The sequence below is a fragment of the Berghia stephanieae genome, chromosome 14 (assembly GCF_034508935.2).
Source record: "Berghia stephanieae isolate SIO BIC M18660-M18661 chromosome 14, UCSD_Bste_1.3, whole genome shotgun sequence".
Taxonomy (NCBI): domain Eukaryota; kingdom Metazoa; phylum Mollusca; class Gastropoda; order Nudibranchia; family Aeolidiidae; genus Berghia; species Berghia stephanieae.
Genome location: NC_088373.1, coordinates 15,579,790 through 15,602,289, shown reverse-complemented (window position 1 = coordinate 15,602,289; position 22,500 = coordinate 15,579,790). Strand labels below are relative to the sequence as shown.

At 35.7% G+C, this 22,500-nt stretch overlaps 1 protein-coding gene across 4 annotated transcripts in view; it reads left to right on the top strand.

Moving 5' to 3' along the window:
* The first annotated feature begins 20,253 nt into the window (after positions 1 to 20,253).
* Positions 20,254 to 22,500, top strand: part of LOC144959773 (uncharacterized) — a 27,810-nt gene continuing 25,563 nt past the window's right edge. For all 4 annotated transcript variants that reach the window (XR_013642675.1, XM_078892509.1, XM_078892510.1 and 1 more), the window contains exon 1: positions 20,254 to 20,390. The gene's annotated coding sequence lies outside the window, so the exon portion shown is untranslated. The remainder of the gene's footprint in view (positions 20,391 to 22,500) is intronic.

The window sequence follows — 22,500 nt, the reverse complement described above, 5'->3', positions numbered from 1 at the left end:
TGCACGTTTTAGTAAATCAAAGATGCTTGTAAATTTAGTTCTTGTTGTCAGAACTAAAAATTCATAGTTCTGTGAAGTTGACAACACTATAGCAAGTAATGTGACCACCAAATATTGATGTAAAGCTGTTGAGGTATGAACATTAATCCAGAGATTAACGTTCTATTCATGGAAAATATTGGTCATTGATAGAATGTTTACTTTTACTTTTGTTTCTTCATAAGACAAAGACTATGAGTTAACTTGTCTATCTTTATTTTCAACCCTGCTCAGTGTACCAATATTTTGTATTTCTCGTGACAGACCAACGGATGCAAATGCTTTAGTATAATATTGTTGTTATTGAAATTTGTATTAATTATGTAGATTAAGGAGTACTTTATAGAATTATACTTATGTTTTACCACGTTTGATATTTCCATATACTAATTGAAATTGTCTTCTCCATTTGCCATTAATTGTCCACTATCTTCATCTACTTACTTGACATAGGATTTTTATATTCGAAAATGGACCATTTTAAAGAAAAGAAAAGAAAAGGGAGTAAATCATGTTCATTACGCACTAGCCGTCTTTGTTGTTATGGCTCATACAGTCGTCACCGACGATTAGCCCACCTTGTAATAGCTCATATCTCTGATATCCCACCACTATCCTATGATAAAATGTTTACCATTAAAGACACCCCATTCCTGAATTTTCTGCTCTTTTTTTTCACCAAATATTTAACAGGCTACGTTTCTTGATTTTCACATCTGTTTTTATCTTGAGACTGAAATGTAAGCAATGCAAAACTCACAAGAAAAATCAAATAATTCCAAGTGTCTGAATTCTGAATATGATCTATGGAAACTTTCAAGGTTTTTAAGTCCTTTTACATATGTGACATCTGTCATTAGAGGCTGTCTGTTTCGGATATTTCAACTTTGTTGGAGTTTAAATTGTCTAGTGATTTATCTTTGTATTGCATTTGTTTAAATGTCTTATTATTTAAAGATGGACACTAAAATATAGTCAAAGTTACGCAAAATAATGTGTATTATGAAATAATGATAATAGTCACCTACCATTTCCATGGTGTCATGGAGGGATTGTGTGGAAAGATTGTCATGTCCTGTTGAATTTATTTTTGCTATACTTTGCTAAGAATAAGAAATTTGTGGCATTCAGAAACCAAGTTTGTAAAATATTGTCAATATTTGAAAGCAGAGATTTGAAAATTATTGGTAACATGTTGGAAGACGACGAGAATAAGTGCTTTGTCAACCAAATATGTGGGCTAGCGGTAAAGCACTTGCTTTCAGATTGGAAGATGCAGGGTTCGAGTCCTGCTTTGAGCGGCGCAAAGTTGAGTCCTTGGAAAAGGCTCTTTACTCACATTCTCTTACTTTACTCAGGTGTAAAATGATTATCTGCTGGAAGTTAACAGCATTGTCCCTGTTTGACAAAATTCTAACATAGCCTAACAACAGGCATCACGTGTTGTCATCCATATTATGTGTTTCTGTTCATCAGGGACCCGTGAGAAGCACTGGGAGCATGTTTAGTGGATATTTCGCTATATAATGCTCAACCTTTTTCTTTTAAATTTACGTTTAACTAATTTCACGAGTATCGTGTTATATTTTTTGTTATTTTATTTATTTTGTAAAACACCCTTGTGATGTGTATATTTTTTATATGTTTTCAATTTACCAAAAATACATGTTCACTTTTTCCTCCAGGCTTGACAAAGTTTTCTCTCAAGTGGCTTTACAATGGCTGCATCATAAGTCAAATCAATGTGACGCTACAGATCAATTTGGTATTTTGTCGGGATGAATGAGATGATCAAAATCACAACATTCATGATCGGTGTTGTTTTTAATTTTTTTTAAATTTTGTTTTGTTTTCAAGATTTAAAAAAAATGTTTTTAGTTAAAGCACTTACAGATTGAATGGAATTGATGTCACTCAGCTCTTTGTTATTTTTTTTTGCCAGCCATCTTTATGAGTAGTTCTCACTAAATCGTATTCATCAAATTATAAAGGTTGAAGGTTACACATAGTTCTGTGTGTTGATACATTATATCTGGCTGGCTGGTTAAGAGTTTTCTAACTAAATGCAGTGCATCAATATTTAATGTCTACAATGAATGAAGTCATTTTTATCGTTGTGACTCTTCAGTTCGATTTTCAACCTTTGGTTCATCCCAACTTAATATTATAGCATGTTGAGCTGGTTGGTCACAAGTCAGCTTTAATTGTTTGTCTCTTCAAGTGAATACAAATGTAGATATTTTTTTTATTTCAATCACAGTGCTTGCTTCATGATGAATTCAAATAAATTTGTGGTTTTCAGTTCAATCTTGGTAAAGTAAATGTGTTAACTGTCTTAGGATATTATGTATTACATATGAATGCTGTATTATTATTATTATTATTATTATTATTATTATTATTATTATTATTATTATTATTATTATTATTATTATTATTATTATTATTATTATTATTATTATGTTAAGTTGTAATATATTATTAATACTATATTTATTTAAATAGACTAGCACTAATGATCGTATCCGTCATCCGCCATAACCATTTCTCCAATGATGTAACATTTACAGTGTTAATTATAACCTGAGGCTAACATTTCAGTTTTTATGGTGTAAACTTGTTTTTGAAAAAAAAATTTAATTTCGAGATATTTTTCTATCTCTTCTGATGTCATGTTTCACTTGAGAGGTCTATAAACATGAAATAATGTTCAGGTTAGTAAGTAATATTGTAATTGTTTTACACTTGAAGACCTCCGACTCCTTCTCTCCTTCTTCTCGTTTGACATGTTGCCAGTTGATTTGATTGTTGTTTGACAACCAGTGACAAATAAGGAAACAAAAGGACAGCTCAGCTGTTACGAAATCCAACGCATAAACGGAGCCAGCGATATATGGAGACACCAAGTTTCTGAAGTCGCAATAGGGTTGTAATAGCAAAAGATGCGTAACTATGTCAGGTGGTGTCAGGTTGGTGAACATTCTCTCACTCATAATGTCGCTATGTAATACAATTGGAATTTGGCACGTGTTTTGGCAGCTTTCTATATTCATTTGGGTGATTTCATCTCATTAAATTCTCTTAGACTATAAACTTTTTGTGTGTGTTTGCACGATTGATATAGCTGACAGAAATGGTTATTTATACACATACCATCAATTTTCTAATGCTGCGTTTACTGACTTAACATTGAACACTTACATATGGATAGAGCCTCTAAGTTTCATGTCTGCATATTTCTATTTTCTTCTTCTTCCAGTGTCATCTCATGGGTTGAGGTCAACTTGAAATGACACGCCAATCTTCCCTGTTGACGGCTTGCTGACTGCATTCGTCTGCTGACAATCCTGTCCATGTCCTCACATCATCTTTCCAAGTTCTTGCTGGCCTGCCTCTTCCTCTTTTCCCCTCAACTCTACCCTCAAGAATGTCCTTGTTGACAGTTTGATGGCGTCTTAGGTGTCCAAAATACCTTAGTTTTCTTGTTTTTATTACTTTCATTAGGGTCGGTCTGATATCAAGGATGCCACAGACTTCTTGATTTGTCTTTCTTTTCTTTCCAACTGATTTTTCCAAGGCGACGGAAAGTCCACATTTCAAAGGCCTCAATTCTTTTCTCTATTTGTTTGTTCAAGGTCCATGTTTCTGAGCCATAGAGAAGTGCTGAGTGGACATAACATTTGAGTATTCTTATTCTCGTTTTCATCTGCGTTTGTTGCGAAGTTAAAATGTTATTCAGTTGGCTGAACCTCGACTTAGCTATAGCAATCCTGTTTTTCACTTCCAGCTCATTCTTTCCGTTGTTGGTCATTGTCTGTCCAAGATATTTAAAAGAATCTACTTGTTCGATGTTTTGATTATTAATTTGGACTTTTGCGATTTTTTCAGGCTTCTTTGACATGACCATTACCATCGTCTTTTGAACATTCATCTCTAGACCCTTTGCTGTACTGTTCAGGTTTACATGATTTGCAAGGATCTGTAGATTTGTCTCGTTCGATGCCAACAATACTGTATCATCTGCATAACTCAGATTATTTATCTTCCTACCTCCAACAACAATACCTGGAATGTGCTCGGTTTTACGGAAGATAAACTCTGTGTACAGGTTAAATAGATATGGAGAGAGTATACATCCTTGACGAACTCCTCTTTTAATTGGCGTGAAAGGTGACAGATCGCCCTGAATCCTGATGGCTACTTTTTGATGCCAATATAGATTTGTGATTAGCCGTATATTTTTGCCATCAATGCCTGCCTTTTCCAGACATGTCATTAATTCTCCATGCTGTACCCTATCAAATGCTATTTCGTAATCGATAAAGCATGCATCGATTTCTTTTTGATGATCAAGGTATTTTTGTGTGATATTATTTAAACAGAAAATTGCTTCTCTTGTCCCATTATTTTTTCTAAAGCCAAACTGTTCATCGCCAACTTCATTATCGATGGTAGACCTGACTCTTTCTAGGATGATCTTCAATAATAATTTAGTTACAAGGGGCATCAGTCTTTTTGTGCGGAAATCACTGCAAGTTGTCGCCTTTGGTTTTTTCGGTAGCGTGATGTAAACCGATTTGGCAAGTTCGTCTGGAATATAGCCTGTATTGTAAATACTATTAAAGAGATCTGTTAGTTTCACAATTGAGAAGTCTTACAAAATTTTTAGCATTTCTGTTACAATGCCATCTTCACCCTCAGCCTTGCCATCTTTCATATTTTTCAATGCATTTTCTATCTCACATGCGAGTATTGGAGGACCGTCAGTGTTGCTTGGCAAAGGTATTTGGGGCCTGTCATCATCAAATAACTCGCCAATGTATTGACACCATCTTTCCTTTATATCCTCTTTCTCAAATAATATTTTACCATTCTTGTCTTTAATACAGTTATTGTTGTCAGTGGTGCATTTTGTGCCCGAAATTTGTCTTATTTCCTCGTGGGCTGCTTTTCCATCTAGGCCAAATATTTCGATCATCCTGCATTTGTGGTTAAGCCAATTTCCTTTTGCTATGCGACATTTGTGTTGGATTTTCTAATTCAGCGGTTCATACTCTGGTCTGTTCTTCATTTGTTTACGTTCTGACATGAGATCCAAAATTTCTGGTGTCATCCATTGCTTTCTTGTTCTTTTCTCCTTCTTTGGAATATCCTTATTACCGAATTTTATGCTGTCTTTGAATATGTTCCAGTTTATATCAATTTCTTCAATTGCATTTGCTTGTGAGAATTGTTCTTGTGATTCAATAAGTAGTTCATCATATCTGTTCGAAACAGAGACATTATATTTCTCCTGCAATTATGATGACCATTTTAGACGATCGATGTCCAATTTTTCTAATATCTTTGTTTTTTTAATTTTCTTTAGCTTTAACGTTAGCATTGCAATACGTGGGTTATGGTCAGAATTGAAATCAGCTCCCGGGTATGTTTGGCATGATTTTACACTGTTGTGAAACCTTTTCCTGATCATAATGTAATCTATTTGATTTCTACACCAGTCCCCTGGGCTTTTCCATGTGTAATATTTTCTCTTTGGTTTCTGGAAAAAGGTATTGGTAATAATCAGCTCATTTTCAATGCAGAATTGAACTAGTCTGTCTCCACGCTCGTTTCTAACCCCAAGTCCATATTGGCCAACCACGTCACTCTCCTTCCCGTTCCCAATTTTAGCATTTAGGTCACCCATGACAATTAACATATCCGTTGATTTTACGTGTTTCAACATACTTTGTATGGAAAAATCCTACTTAATACCGTTTCGAGGCGGAGGGTCACATATAACTAATTTAGTAATGTACAAGTCGGACATGCCAAATGAATGTAAAGAGAGTAAATTATACTACGAATATTGAATATGACACTTATTTATGTATTAGAAATTTAATTCCCACTAATATAAATTAATTGACATTGTATACTAATTATATAATTGATAATATGTATATATGCATAAAACTTACACCGAGCATTTAAAGGTTTTTAGAACCTGTTAGCTCTTAAACGATGCGATAGGAATAAAAACTCCAGTGATATTTTATGAGTCCTCGGTTGATGATTACCATTGTGTCCATTGATCCTGTATAATACACAGGCAGTGTATATTGCAACAAAAGGTCAGGACTTTAATGACAATTTTTCGTTTTACCATGCCATTACTATTCTTAATGGCTGCCTATTTTTATAATTGAGTAGTATATATATGTATGACCTAGCTGAACTTAGAAACGAGGAGCTAAGAGCGAAATATGCTGTAGAAGTAGAAAATACATATTATTGTCTTATGGAAGAACAAGAAGACACAAATAAAGAAACAGAAGAAACGTATAAGAGTAGAATTGATAAACAATGGTCCTCTCTTAAAGGTGCAATAACAACTACAAACGAGAAAATGCTAAACAAAAAAATCTAATGAGGCAAAGACAGAATGGATGACGAATGAGATTTTGAATCTTATAAGAGAACGGAAACATTCAAAGTATTGGTGGTGGTAGGGGTGGCGTTGTGGTGTTTGTAATAGTATTGGTGGTGGTAGGGGTGGCGTTGTGGTGTTTGTAATAATAGGGTTTTTACGGCGCTCGCAACACTGGTTGCAGTAGTATTGGTGGTAGGGTTGGCGTTGTGGTGTTTGTAATAGTATTTGCAGGGATGGTGATGTGATGGTGGTGGTAGAGATGATGAAGTAATAATGGTTGTAGTTGTCCTGGCATGGATGGTGATGTGGTGGTTGTTGCAGTAGTGATGGTAGGGATGGTGATGTGGTGGTCGTTGCAGTAGTGGTGGTCGGGATGGTGATGTGATTGTAGTAGTAATAATAATAAATGGCATTTATATAGCGCTTTACCCCGTTGTCACAGGCTCTAAGCGCTTTACAGTGATATAAAACAAAACATATTACAGTGAGACAAGTGTAAAGGAAACGTGATACGAATTCAATTTAACAACAACAAAATATGAAAATAATATTGCAACATAATGACGTAAAAAGATAAAACTTTAGGCGAGATTTGAACGTTGTCAACGAATCCGAGCATCTCACGTGTGATGGGAGAGCGTTCCAAAAATGGGGGGCCGAAAATTGAAAAGACTGTTCACCTATTTTACGCAATGGCTTAGGTTTGACAAGGATTGATCGGTCATTGCTTGACCTCAAGTTTCTATTGGGGACATATATGTTTAGAAGGTCTTTAATATAGGAGGGACTGTTCGTGCTCAGGGATTTGTAGACAACAGTACAAATCTTATAGGCAACTCTTTTTTCAACAGGAAGCCAATGTAACTCACGGAGAAGAATAGTTGCTGACGGGTATTTTTTGTTATTGCGTACAATGAGCCTGGCTGCGTTATTTTGAGCAACCTGAAGTTTGCTAATTTTGTCTTTAGCTAAATTCGCCCAAAGGGAGTTACAATAGTCCAATTTAGATAAAACCAGGGAATTAATTAAAAGTTCTGTTATATGCTTTGGTATTAAATTACGAATTTTGCTTATTTTTTACATTTCTATGTACATAGATTGTATGGTGTTATTCACTTGGCTTGTCATGGAAAGATCTTTATCAATGATGACGCCAAGGTTTTTTGCTTTATTTGAAAATTCTATTGTGCTATTTCCGAGAGTAATAGGCGATTTATTTGCCTGTTTAAGGATACTCGGCCTTCTCACACATTAAAATCTCAGTTTTACTATCATTTAATTTTAACTCATTGTGGTACATCCAAGATTTAATCTCATTAAAACAGCTCGCAATTCGTTGTATTAAGAACTGTAAATTACTAAGAGGTGCTGAATCATATATCTGCGTATCATCTGCATAAAAATGATAACTCAGATTGAATCTGGATATCACACTAGAAAGGGGCTGCATATATACAGTAAAAAGGACATGGCCAAGAACAGAGCCTTGTGGCACTCCAAAATTTAGTAAAACTTGTTCTGACTGAACACCATTCACCACGACAGTCTGCCATCGATCCTGTAAATATGATGTAAACCATTTAAGGGCAATTCCTTTTATGCCAAACGTATTTTCTAGTCTTCTTAACAAAATGTCATGGTCAATGGTGTCAAAGGCAGCTGAAAGATCTAAAAGGCATAATACATTGATATTGTTAGCATCAGCATTACATAACAAGTCATTAAAGATTTTAAGAAGCGCCGTTTTCAGTACTGTGTTGATGTTTGTAGGCTGACTGAAAGGGTTGTTGCAAACTGTTGTTCTTAAGATGAGATTAATTTGTAAGAACTACCTTCTCCAAAAGTTTTGACAAAAAAGGTAAATTTGATACAGGACGATAATTGTTTAATATATTGTGGTCCAATGATGGTTTCTTCAGAAGTGGTTTGACGAGGGCACTTTTAAAGCACGATGGAACTTCGCCAGTCAGTATGGATGTATTTATGATTGATGTAATGGATGGAGCTGGCCAAAAGCTGTGCTGGTAGGGGATCAAGGTCGCAGGGTTTAATGGGGGCTTTTTTTATCAACTCATTTATGAAACTAGGTGAAACTGGTTGGAACTTGTCTAATGGGGTACCACAGAACGTATTTGTATCTATAAATGGTTCATGCCGATCTAGTTCTGAACGAATGTTATGGATTTTTTCTTTAAAAAAGTTGACAAATGTGTTTGGCAAGTCTCTTTGATTGGTTGCAGATGGTAATGAAGTGCATCTTTCACGTCCAAGTAGATCATTGCAGATGTTAAATAATTGTTTACAAGATTTAGAAGTTTCGAATTTTGAAAGAAAATACGTGGTCTTTGCCTTTTTTATTGTTGTCTTCCAGGCACGAAATGCGTTCTTGAATATTTCACGATGAATCGTAAGGCCTGATGTTTTCAGCAGTCTTTCTGCTCTCCGACACTTCGTTTTAGCTTCTTTAACGTCCGACGTATACCACGGAGCATACTTGCGGTTGGTGACGGTCCTTGTTTGGAATCGCGCATGTTTGTCAAGCGTTTCGATGAGACAACTATTCCACTGGTCTGGAGAAATCAGTGAATTTTTTGAAAGTTTTGTTTCTAAATCGCCTCTGAAATTGTCCAAATTAATGCCTTTAATGTTTCTGGTTGATGTGGTGGTGGTTTCTTGGCATGGTTTTGAAACGTCAAGATTGAAAGAAATGAGGGAGTGGTCCGAAAAGGGGAGATAATCGACGGTGGCGTTGGTTTTTTGGAAATGTGAATTTTCTACAATTACCCAATCTAAAATATGACCAGCAGAGTGGGTTGGCGTTGTTACGATCTGGCACATGTTGTTCTCCGATAGTGACTCGTGCAATTTAGCGGTGTCTGTGACGTTGTCGAAGTGAAAATTAAAGTCGCCGAGTATAATTGAATGGCCAGGACGCGTGTGTTGCAAAGTTAGCATCTCGTTGATTTCCTTCCTAACATCAGGTAATTTTATTTTGTTTTTCTTGTTTGTTGGCGGTCAGTAGATGCAGTTGAAGTTGTATCTTGTATTCTGGAGGGATAATCTAAGATCAATGGACTCCATTAGTAGTGGTAGTGATGGTTGTAGTAGTAGTGATGATGATGTGGTGGTAATAGTGGTTGTAGTTGTAGTAGTAGCAGTGGTGATGATGACGATGTGGTGGTAGTTGTAGGAGTGGTAGTGATGATGATGTGGTGGTGGTGGTGGTGGTTGTAGTATTAATGGTAGTGATGATAGTGTGGTGGTGATGGTTGAAGAAGTAGTGGTAGTGATGGTTGTGGTTGTAGTAGTAGTGATAGTGATGATGATGTGGTGGTGACGGTTGCTGCTGTAGTGGTAGTGATGATAGTGTGGCGGTGGTGGTTGTAGAAGTAGTGGTAGTGATGGTTGTGGTTGTAGTAGTAGTGATAGTGATGATGATGTGGTGGTGACGGTTGCTGCTGTAGTGGTAATAATGATGTGGTGGTGATGGTGGTTGTAGTTGTAGTGGTAATGAAGATGATGTTGTGGTGGTGGTTGTATTAGTAGTGACTGGACGGGACGGGGGGCGGGAGGGGGAGTATCCTTGGAACAACTAAACATCACCGGAATTTGACGGAAGTTGCCCGTAACCCGGAATTTTTTGCTCCAGACCGGATTGTTTTTCCGGTGAAACCGGAGATTTGGCATCACTGAATCTGGCATGAGCTTCGATTATACAGTTGACAATGTACATATTCATTTTTGAAATAGTCCAAGTATTACCGTTGTAGTTATTCATTATTATGTAAGATGTCCTTAAGATAGATAAAACACCCCAAAAAAATATTTTTAATGTCGACAATTGTATGACATTGCTCACTTTTTGAAGAATTTTTTGTATTTAAATAAAGAATCAATGAAATAAGAATTTTAATGTGAAATTTTTGTCTTATTTATCAGAGGAAATACGCTTTCAAAATGCCAAAAGTTAAAGAAGGATTTATAATTTCAAAGTACAGTGAAGCCGGGTGGGCAGGGTAGAAATATCAAGAAAGAGGATGGGAGAGGAAGAGAAAGAATGAGAGAATAAAATACACACATACACACACACACACACACACACACACACACGTGAGAGAGCGAGCAAGAGAGAGAGAGAGAGAGAGAGAGAGAGAGAGAGAGAGAGAGAGAGAGAGAGAGAAAGAAAGAAAAAGAGGAGCGAGAGGGGGAGGGTAGAGAGAAAGTAAGTCATAGTCAATCAACTGGAAACATATTGACCAATGAGATTGCAATTAAAGAAATGGGCTGGTCAAATTTTTCATCGCATTGTTCCATTTTGAGACAGATGACAGCTTCAGCGATGTGATCATTAACCAATGCAACTAGACAAAGAAATAATAGCACTTGGTGTGTATCGAAATGCACAAACACACACATATGTAACACAGGTGCATGTGATCAGCGTTGACCAATCAGAATCATTCATTTGTAAAGTTGTCAAGTTGTTTACAGTTTTTAAAGTTCATTATTGATTGAACCATGACATTGTGGAGACAGTCATGCTTACTCTGAGATAGATAAGGACACGCCCTTTGCTGTGGTATCTTACATCTTATTGGTGGAGGAAAAGACTTAATATTACTAAGCCTTGGAAATGGTGGCTCTCTGAGAGAAAGTCAACTCTTGTTTTGAATGTTTCTCTGATAGTTGCTTTTTTAAACTTTAGATATATATAACTTATCGTCAATACTTATGTTGAATTATTATGTTTTCATGTAGAAAAATGATTGTAGTTTATGAAACAACCAAAAACTGAAATTTGATCATTTTGACCATTTCCACTTTAAAACCGGTTTTCTTCGTTTTCCAAACCCCGATTTAATACCGCTTCGATGCGTAGGGTCACATTTGTGAGAGATCCTAAACTCTAGTGTCCATTTTAGTTTGTCTCGTGTGAGGTGTGGTGTGTGTCGTGTGTTACGTGTCGTGTGCCTTGTGTCGTTATTGGAGGGTTGGTCGTCTTGGGACTTGTATCTGAGAATTTGTCATGATGACAATGATGATGATGATGATGATGATGATGATGATGATGATGATGATCATCATCATCATCATCATCATCATCATCATCATCCCTCGGACAAAGTTGTGAACTCTTGTTTGGGAGGTAGGTCTCCAAAAACCAATGTTAGACGGCAAATGTCATTCGCTACCGAGCCCTGATACTACTCACTATACTAACTACTACTACTACTATACTATACTACTACTACTACTACTCAACTACTACTATCTACTACTACTACTACTCACTACTACTACTACTACTACTACTACTACTACTACTACTACTACTACTACTACTACTACTACTACTACTACTACTACTACTACTACTACTACACTACTACTACTACTACTACTACTACTACTACTACTACTACTACTACAACCACTACTACTACTACTACTACTACTACTACTATTACTACTACTACTAAACTACTACTACTACTACTACTATACATATTACTACTACTACTAATACTACTACTACTAACTACTACTATACTACTACTACTACTACTACAACTACACTACTACTACAACTACACTACTACTACTACTACTACTACTACTACTACTACTACTACTACTAGTACTACTACTACTACTACTACTACTATATAATGATAAGAGTGAAAACTAATCATCCAACTAGCGGTCTAGAAGAATAACAATTCATGTCGAACTGTAGGTGATGATGACCACAATCTATTGATGTTACGCGTTTAGGTAAAATACTCACAACATACGTACCAACACACAAAACTATGTGTGACCTTAAACGTTTATAATCTGATTGAGAAAATTTAATGAGAAAAAAAAAATCATAAGATGGCAATCTTAAATTGATAACAAAGAGCTCAGTGACGTAAATTTAGTTCCATCTATATCTCTCTTTTGATTGCTCCTTTCAATAATACTTAAAAAGGAGATGATGACACACAAAAATAAAAATAAAACATTTCGTTTTCGTCTGTGGCTTTGTAGAGATAGGATGCGCTTGGCCAAGGAGTTCACAACATTGCCATCCGGAAGTATAACCGACCAACACACAAAATCTCTGTAACCATGAACTCTTATAGTCTGATTAATACAGTTTAGTGAGAACAACTCACAAACGCGGATGGCAAAAACAATAACAAAGGCCTGAGTGACGTCATCTTCGAACTATCTATACTGTGCCATAAAGATATTCTCGTGAAAGCATACATGTCAATATCAATAGACCGGAACGCACCGCTCATACAGAGTGGAGTCGCTTTGCAGGTTTTTTACTCGCCTCATTTGTGATGATTCGTTGACGCGCCGACTGACACAAACGGAGTGGAAGCGACTTTCAGTCGTTAAATCAATCAGCTGAACTTTACTCACTGATGGAAACGAAATCGGAGTTACCAAGCTCTTTGTTATTGTTTTTAGCAAGCCATTTGTTTATGATTAGTTCTCACTAAATTCTTTTAATAATCAGACTATAAACACTCAAGATTACACATAAATGAATGCGTTGGTCCCGGAGACTAAAAAGATGGAAATATGAAACTTAGGGGCTTTTTCCATAATATGTGGTTGTTCAATGTCAAGTCGGTAAACATGGCATTTGCGTATTGATGGTATGCATTTTAATAAAATACACACCATTTCTTCCCGATTTATCAACCTTACGAATACACACACAAAAAAAAAAATATCGTCCCAGACAAATAAATGAGAAGATATCATATATGAATATATAGAGAAAGTATGCAGATGACGTCACTCAGGCCTTTGTTAATGTTTTTTGCCATCCGCGTTTGTGAGTTGTTCTCACTAAACTGTATTAACCAGACTATAAAAGTTCATGGTTACACAGAGTTTGTGTGTTGGTCCGTTATACTTCCGGATGGCAATGTTGTGAACTCCTTGGCCATGCGCATTCTATCTATAGAAAGCTGCGAAAACACATGAACATTTCAAGTGTATTACACATAATAAACATTATGAGCGAGAGGATGTTTACCGAACGCACCGTCTGCTATATAAAAACATATGGCCACTTAAGAAGTTTTGCGTCTCTCTCTGTATATCGCTGTCTCCCTTAGTACGTTATAGATATGTTCGAAGATGACGTCACTCATGCCTTTGTCATTGTTTTTTGCCATCCGCGTTTATGAGTACTTCTCATTAACCAGATTATAAACGATAATCATTACACAGTTTTTTGTGTTGGTCCGTTTTACTTCCGGATGGCAATGTTGTGAACTTCTTAGCCAAGTGCATACTATCTATAGATAGAACGAACTGAGGTCACTCAGATATTTAATTTGTTCTTGTTTTTCGTCAGCCATATCTATGAGTAGTTCTCATACAACTTTTTGATGCGTCGTCAACGCCAGCGAGACGACTCCGCGACGACCCCACTCTGGCGCGCTTCACGATTCACACTTGCGTCATCCGAAAGAAGCATGAAATGCGATTCCGAAGGCGAGTGTCATACCACAAGGGTACATAGCTGCACTTTCTCACGCTTACCCGAATAGCAAGAGAAATAGAGAAATGATCCCACAATAGAAATGGTAATAAATAAAACATTTGAATATAACTACTTAAATGGTGAATGTCCACGCTTTTGTTACCATGCTCTTAGCGCTCAACGATGCGAGAAGTTACGTGGATTTTACAGCTCTTTTTACAGCTCTCTATCGATTGCATGGAGACACAGCGTGCGGCCATCTTTGAAAATTGTGCTGTAGTTTTTGATACCCCAGATATTCTCTATATCTATTTATACAGCAGATGTCAAATAAAACGTATGGGTGATGCGTTCTAGTAAAATACTTATTATAATCAAGGTAGGTTAAACCTACATCAAGTTACTGGTAATTGGCAGAAAACTGTGTATATCGTCATCGTCGTCATCATCTTTATCATCATCACCATCATCATCATCATCATCATCATCATCATCATCATCATCATCATCATCATCATCACCATCATCATCATCATCATCATCATCATCATCACACCATCATCATCATCATCATCACCACATCATCATCATCATCACCATCATCATCATCATCATCATCATCATCATCATCATCATCATCATCATCACCATCATCATCATCATCATCATCATCATCATCATCATCACCATCATCATCATCATCACCATCATCATCATCATCATCATCATCACCATCATCATCATTATCATGGACGAAATTACACATACAGGCGCCACTCCAATGACTAATAGTAATAGTAGATATATTGACTTGTAGTCAAAGTGTTATTTATCCGGAGAACAAAAAATCTAATTTATCTATAATATATTATTACTATAACTCAACTGAGAGGGTCAAGAATAGCCCAACGCCAAGCCAGCGTGTCGTAAAAGGCGACTAATGGTGTGTGATTCCCCCATCTTTGAGTCACCTGGTCCTCCAGGATGGGGGTTGGCAAAGGGTTAACATCCCTTCCCATTAAACTCAAACCGTTACAGAAACGCAGACGGACAAACCAAATCCTTTTTTTTTTAGCTTGGGCGACCAATTTACAGAGAAGTGGTAAGACCTGGAATGAGATAAAAAAAAAAAGTTAGCTCATGATAGAGAAGGATGGAAACTGTTTGTCTGTGACCTATACCCTGACCCAGTGTGAAAAAGGCAATGATGATGATATTAATATTAGGTCACAACAACGGTTTGTTTTTAATAATTTTATCAATTTAGATTTGCATTGAGATACAACGTGCGGCCATTTTTTAAAGTTTTGCTGTAACTTTTGATATCCCAGATATCTGTATCACGCAAAATTAGCCAAACTAGCAATTAAAAATAGGCGAAACTTTCTTTATGGGCATTAGGTATAAAACAACAGAACAACTTTGGTGAGTGTTGGTTTTTTTTTTTCTCCAGATATTCCGCCACATGACATTAATCTCAGAACAAGGGAAGTAATCCATATTTTAGGGTCTTATTTTTTTTAAAACGTATTCCTTTCGCATTAATTCTATCTTAAATTTTTAAAATATAATTTAATTAGTAATAGCTATAAGTAAGCCTTTCAAAGCATCTCTTGCTGATATTGTCTACATTAATGGTTATTCTGTTCTTCCTTATTGAAAATGTCTTATCTGTCATAAATATGGCACATTGAAATAATCAGTAGAATAAATACGACTCTCGGTTATTTCCAGTTTGAATCCATTGAATACTTATGTATCATATTATATATCTTTTTAAAAAAATTTTTTAATTATATAAAAAAAATATTTAAAAAAAAGTAATATATATATTTTTTTTTCTAATTTAAACAAATAAAAAAAGTATGTATCAACACACAGAACTATGTGCAACCTTCACCTTTATAATCTGATAAATACTATTTAGTGAGAACTACTCATAAAGATGGCTGGCTGAAACAAAATAACAAAGAGTTGAATGACATCAATTCCATTCAATCTGTAAGTGCTTTAACTAAAAACATTTTTTTTAAATCTTGAAAACAAAACAAAATTAAAAAAAAAACAACACCGAGCATGAATGTTGTGATTTTGATCATCTCATTCATCCCGACAAAATACCAAATTGATCTGTAGCGTCACATTGATTTGACTTATGATGCAGCCATTGTAAAGCCACTTGAGAGAAATCTTTGTCAAGCCTGGAGGAAATAGTGAACATGTATTTTTGGTAAATGGAAAACATATAAAAATATACACATCACAAGGGTGTTTTACAAAATAAATAAAATAACAAAAAATATAACACGATACTCGTGAAATTAGTTAAACGTAAATTTAAAAGAACAAGGTTGAGCATTATATAGCGAAATATCCACTAAACATGCTCCCAGTGCTTCTCACGGGTCCCTGATGAACAGAAACACATAATATGGATGACAACACGTGATGCCTGTTGTTAGGCTATGTTAGAATTGTTGTCAAACAGGGACAATGCTGTTAACTTCCAGCAGATAATCATTTTACACCTGAGTACAGTAAGAGAATGTGAGTAAAGAGACTTTTCCAAGGACTCAACTATGCGCCGCTCAAAGCAGGACTCGAACCCTGCATCTTCCAATCTGAAAGCAAGTGCTTTACCACTCGCCCACATATTTGGTTGACAAAGCACTTATTCTCGTCGTCTTCCAACATGTTACCAATAATTTTCAAATCTCTGCTTTCAAATATTGACAATATTTTACAAAGTTGGTTTCTGAATGCCACAAATTTCTTATTCTTAGCAAAGCATAGAGAAAATAAATTCAACAGGACATGACAATCTTTCCACACAATCCCTCCATGACACCATGGAAATGGTAGGTGACTATGTTACTATCATTATTTCATAATACACATTATTTTGCGTAACTTTGACTATATTTTAGTGTCCATCTTTAAATAATAAGACATTTAAACAAATGCAATACAAAGATGAATCACTAGACAATTTAAACTCTACAAAGTTGAAATACCCGAAACAGACAGCCTCTAATGACAGATGTCACATATTTAAAAGGACTTAAAAACCTTGAAAGTTTCCATAGATCATATTCAGAATTCAGACACTTGGAATTATTTGATTTTTCTTGTGAGTTTTGCATTGCTTACATTTCAGTCTCAAGATAAAAACAGATGTGAAAATCAAGAAACGTAGCCTGTTAAATATTTGGTGGAAAAAAAAGAGCAGAAAATTTAGGAATGGGGTGTCTTTAATGGTAAACATTTTATCAAAGGATAGTGGTGGATTATCAGTGATATGAGCTATTACAAGGTGGGCTAATCGTCGGTGACGACTGTATGAGCCATAACAACAAAGACGGCTAGTGCGTAATGAATATGATTTACTCCCTTTTCTTTTCTTTTTTTTTAAATGGTCCATTTTCGAATATTAAAATCCTGTGTCAAGTAAGTAGATGAAGATAGTGAACAATTAATGGCAAATGGAGAAGACAGTTTCAATTAGTATATGGAAATATCAAACGTGGTAAAACAATTGTATAATTCTATAAAGTACTCCTTAATCTACATAATTAATACAAATTTCAATAACAACAGCAATATACGAAAGCATGTGCACCCGTTGGTCTGTCACGAGAAATACATAATATTGGTACACTGGGCAGGATTGAAAACAAAGATAGACAAGTTAACTCATAGTCTTTGTCTTATGAAGAAAAAAAGTAAAAGAAGACATTCTATCAATGACCAATATTTTCCATGAATAGAACGTTAATCTCTGGATTAATGTTCATACCTCAACAGCTTTACATCAATATTTGGTGGTCAGTATGGTATACACATTACTTGCTATAGTGTTGTCAACTTCACAGAACTATGAATTTTTAGTTCTGACAACAAGAACTAAATTTACAAGCATCTTTGATTTACTAAAACGTGCAGACAAAAAACCTTTTGTGCCAAGGCAACGATATTCAAGACCTTGAAGTAATTTATTAATTTATTATGTAGGTTTATATATATAAAATATTTCAAGTATAATTATGATCAGCTTCTACAATATTGTCTCGAGCATTCGAACATATTTTATAAATAGCTCCTTTTATCAAAAAGTTGAGCACTATTATTTCAGGGTTTTCATTTTTATTATATATAAGGATATTGAATCGTGTTGGATACAAATATGGTACAAATAGTGCTCGACATGTAGTAATGGAGCGAAATAAATAATACTATATATATTATTTATTTGTTTCTTGACTGATTTGTAAAATTTGCGATGATGGGCCCATAATATGGCCTTTTGCAAAAATAAGATTAACCCGAAGACCTGAAGACCTGAAAACATTAAACAATTTTGAGACAATTGGTCAAAATTTAGGTCATCAGATTAGTAAATTAGCGCACATTAGACCAAATACACAATTATAGATATTATAGTAGTAGTAGTAGTAGTAGTAGTAGTAGTAGTAGTAGTAGTAGTAGTAGTAGTAGTAGTAGTAGTAGTAATAATAGTAGTAGTAGTAGTAGTAGTAGAGCATGGCTACACCTCCAAATTCATTTCGTCAACCCGGGTTCAAATGTTTTCCTCAGCCCAAAGAACTGTTTCATAGCCACAATAACATCTGGGCTTAGATTATCATATTTAAGAAATAAACGAGTCAAGACATCATGTTTTGTTTGTAACCCTCTCCTTGCCTCCCACAGGAAAATCGTCACATTTGTCACTATGCAGCCAACAGTTTTCTCATTCCAATTTCTTTTGTACATCATAATATTAGAACAAAAATGTTTGCTATAGTTAAAGTATAGTAACACTGTGTTAAGGAGCTCGTTTAGCAACAAAAAATATGCATAGCAAGAACTAACAGCTTTTGCGTTTAAGTGAAGTTTTGGGGAAAATCCCGAAAAAGGTCGGTAAGGACAGTTAACGGTTAACAGGAAGCCATCTTTATTGAGACGATGGGCAGAAGTGAGTAAATACCCGAGAATGGGTATTGTACATTAATAAATAATTATATCGATACCACAGCCACCTTCAAGTTTAGTTTCTGGGCAGTGGAGGATCATCACGTTGCCATCGTACAGGAGCTTGTGTGCTGCTATGCCATGACCCTGAAGGTGATACCAGCATAGATCCTATCCTACTGGGACAGTTGGATATGAGTATTAGTCAGACCAAGAATGATCCAAACCGGCGTCCAGACAAGGTTCTTCCTTCTCATGGACCCACACCTCCAACTCAATGAAAATGAAAAATAATAAGTTGAGACTATAGTAGTAGTAGTAGTAGTAGTAGTAGTAGTAGTAGTAGTAGTAGTAGTAGTAGTAGTAGTAGTAGTAGTAGTGGTAGTGGTAGTAGTAGTAGTAGTAGTAGTAGTAGTATAGTAGTAGTAGTAATAGTAGTAATAGTAGTAGTAGTAGTAGTAGTAGTAGTAGTAATAGTAGTAGTAGTAGGAGTAGAGTAGTAGTAGTAGTAGTAGTAGTAGTAGTAGTAGTAGTAGTAGTAGTAGTAGTAGTAGTAGTATAGTAGTAATAGTAGTAGTAGTATTTAGTAGTAGTAATAGTAGTAGTAGTAGTAGTAATAGTAGTAGTAGTAGTAGTAATAGTAGTAGTAGTAGTAGTAGTAGTAGGAGTAGCAGTAGTAGTAGGTAGTAGTAGTAGTAGTAGTAGTAGTAGTAGTAGTAGTAGTAGTAGTAGTAGTAGTAGTAGTAGTAATAGTAGTAGTAGTAATAGTAGTAATAGTAGTAGTATGTAGTAGTAGTAATAGTAGTAGTAGTAGTAGTCGTAGTAGTAGTAGTAGTAGCAGTAGTAGTAGTAGTAGTAGTAGTAGCAGTAGCAGTAGTAGTAGTAGTAGTAGTAGTAGTAGTAGTAGTAGTAGTAGTAGTAGTAGTAGTAGTAGTAGTAGTAAGCTTCGCAGTCCGAAAAATGACGCTTGCTGAGAATTGTGTGATTCAGTCATGATCGATTAGTATAGCCGCTCTCTCCATCCATGTTGTTAATTGTCTCCATTGGTCACGGTCCTGGGCCAGAGTTTTGAGACTGTCAAGATCTTGTTGTGACTTTAGTACGGAGGGCACTGCAGTATTTCTTAGTTATTCGGGGATTTATTCGGCTTCATCTGAATCCAGAAATTTCTAATATTATGTAGAGAGGCCCTGGTTCAGGGTAGTTACTATTGATGTTGGTGGTCTCCCTACTATAAGCTACACGAAATTAACATGACAGCAATTTTGACGTCATCAATATTTGCAACAATTGCCAAAAAAAATATTTCGTTTCATTAATTAAAAAGAAAAAAAAAGGATACACGTCATCCTAACAATGGTTTTAGAAGAGATAACATCTTATAAATCAAACAATCAACAACATGCTCCCGTCTCGGGAATGAAATTGCATTCAATTTAGTTTTAAAATAACCTTGATTTTCTTACATCAAAGGTGAGAAATAACACTAGGGAGGCCTTCCGAAAGCTCCTACATCCCCAGTATTTTTTGTTTGTTTTTTTTTTTTTTAATTATGTTCTAGTAGGGTGTTTGGGAGGGGGGAAACTTCATTTTTTTAAAGTCTCCCCCCTCCCAAACCCCCTACTAGAACATTATAAAAAAGTCTCCCCACTCCCAAACCCGCTACTAGAACATTATAAAAAACCAAAGAATACTGAGGATGTAGGAGCTTTCGGAAGGTCTCTCTAACACTATAAACAGATAAATTTAAATTATAGATAACAATGTGTAACGAACCACCCAAAAATAAAAAGGTGTTAATTGTTAATATGTTTTGCTCGACGTGCACTTGTTTTTTCGCAGGTCTGATAACCCAATTCCTTATGGGTTCATTGCTGAAATGGAAATCTCAAAAAATGACGCATTGTTACACTAGGCCGATAAGTGGGTTCGGATGTCAGACCTGCATATATGTACGCACACGTCGGTTTTGGCAATTGAGATGGGGAAGGCCTTCCGAAAGCTCCGAGAGTAAAGGGAAACAACCCAAGTATTAAAAAATGGTGGGAGACCTTCCGAAAGCTGCTACAAAGGGAAACAACTCAAATAATATTTCCTCAACTAACCCCAAGAAAAAATAGTAACTTTAACTAACCCTAATAGGAAAAACAAACACTCTACAACCTTTGCTAAGACTTATGACAAACCGTAATAGAAAGAAAATCCTCCGATCTCGAGCTAACCCAAATAGAAAAAAAAAACAACCAAAATACACTCGGACTGCTTTAAACTGCCTTTCAATACTTCACAAATCAAAATGGCGGCCGAGAATCAAAACAATGGTCAAATAAGGAAATTTTAAACTTTCACAAATCTATCAAGGCTTGTTCAAGAGTGCTTCTATATGATGATAAATTGAATAAATAAACGCCTTCAAAAGATCAACGGTGAAAATACAAATTGAAAGAATACTTGGGATGTAGGAGCTTTCGGAATGTCTCACAGATGGAGTGTTTTGATGGGGTGAATTAAAAAGTGGGAGGTCTTCGAAAGCCCCTCGTGTTAGCATTTATTTCAATTTGTATTTTCACCTTTGATGTTTTGTCATGCGTTTATTTATTCAATTTGTCAATATAGAGTAGCATTTTAAAAACTCTAGAACAAACCTTGATAGGTTAGTGAACGTTTAAACTTTCCTAATAAAGATTCATTGTTTTTGGTTTTCGTGTCGCCATTTCGTTATGTGAAGTATTGAAAGCAGTCCTATGTTGTTGTTTTTTTTTTCTATTAGGGTAAGCTCGAGGTCGGGGGATTTTTTTTCAAAAGGTGCTAGGGTGTTTATTTTTCCTATTAAGGTTAGTTAAAGGTACTAGGTTACATTTTTTCTTAGGTTAGTTGAGGGAATATTTGAGTTGTTTCCCTTGGCACGAGTCACTGACCAACAAATGACATCAAAAAGCACGTCTTTGGCCACAAAAGAAAACAAATCGTGAGTTGTATTCAACAGTTCAAACCACTGAGATCACTTGGTTCCTTGATCACTGTTAACGACAACTCACTAGGCGGTCCACAAACCTAAAAATATGGGTCTTTGTAGGTTTTAGTGTCAGGCTATAATTTAACGGTGGCTACGGTGCAGTCTGCAGACTGAGGTTTGGGGCCTTTAGTAAAATAATTTTCCTTTGTGGAGTCCAGCTTAACGTTGTACTCGGGATGCACAGTCCGCTGACACTCTGCAGACAGTTGAGTCCTTGGAAAAGGCTCTTTACTCACATTCTCTCACCGTACTCAGGTGTAAAATGAGTACCTGACCGTTAACAGCGTTGTCTTTGTCCGAAAAAAATGTAATATCGCCTAACAGGCGTCATGTCCCGTCCTACGTGTTAAATGTTGCTGTTGACCAGGGACTCATTGTAAAGCGCTTTGAGCACATTTAGTGGATATTGCGCTATATAAAGCTCAATTATTTTTTGTGTGTTTTTGTTGGGGTAAGTTGTTGAATGATAAAAGCAATAAGATAAGCAGATATACTTTATTGATCCTGAATGGAAATTATCATACTGTTAAACATTCATCGTTAAAATATTAGAAAATATAGAAAAAC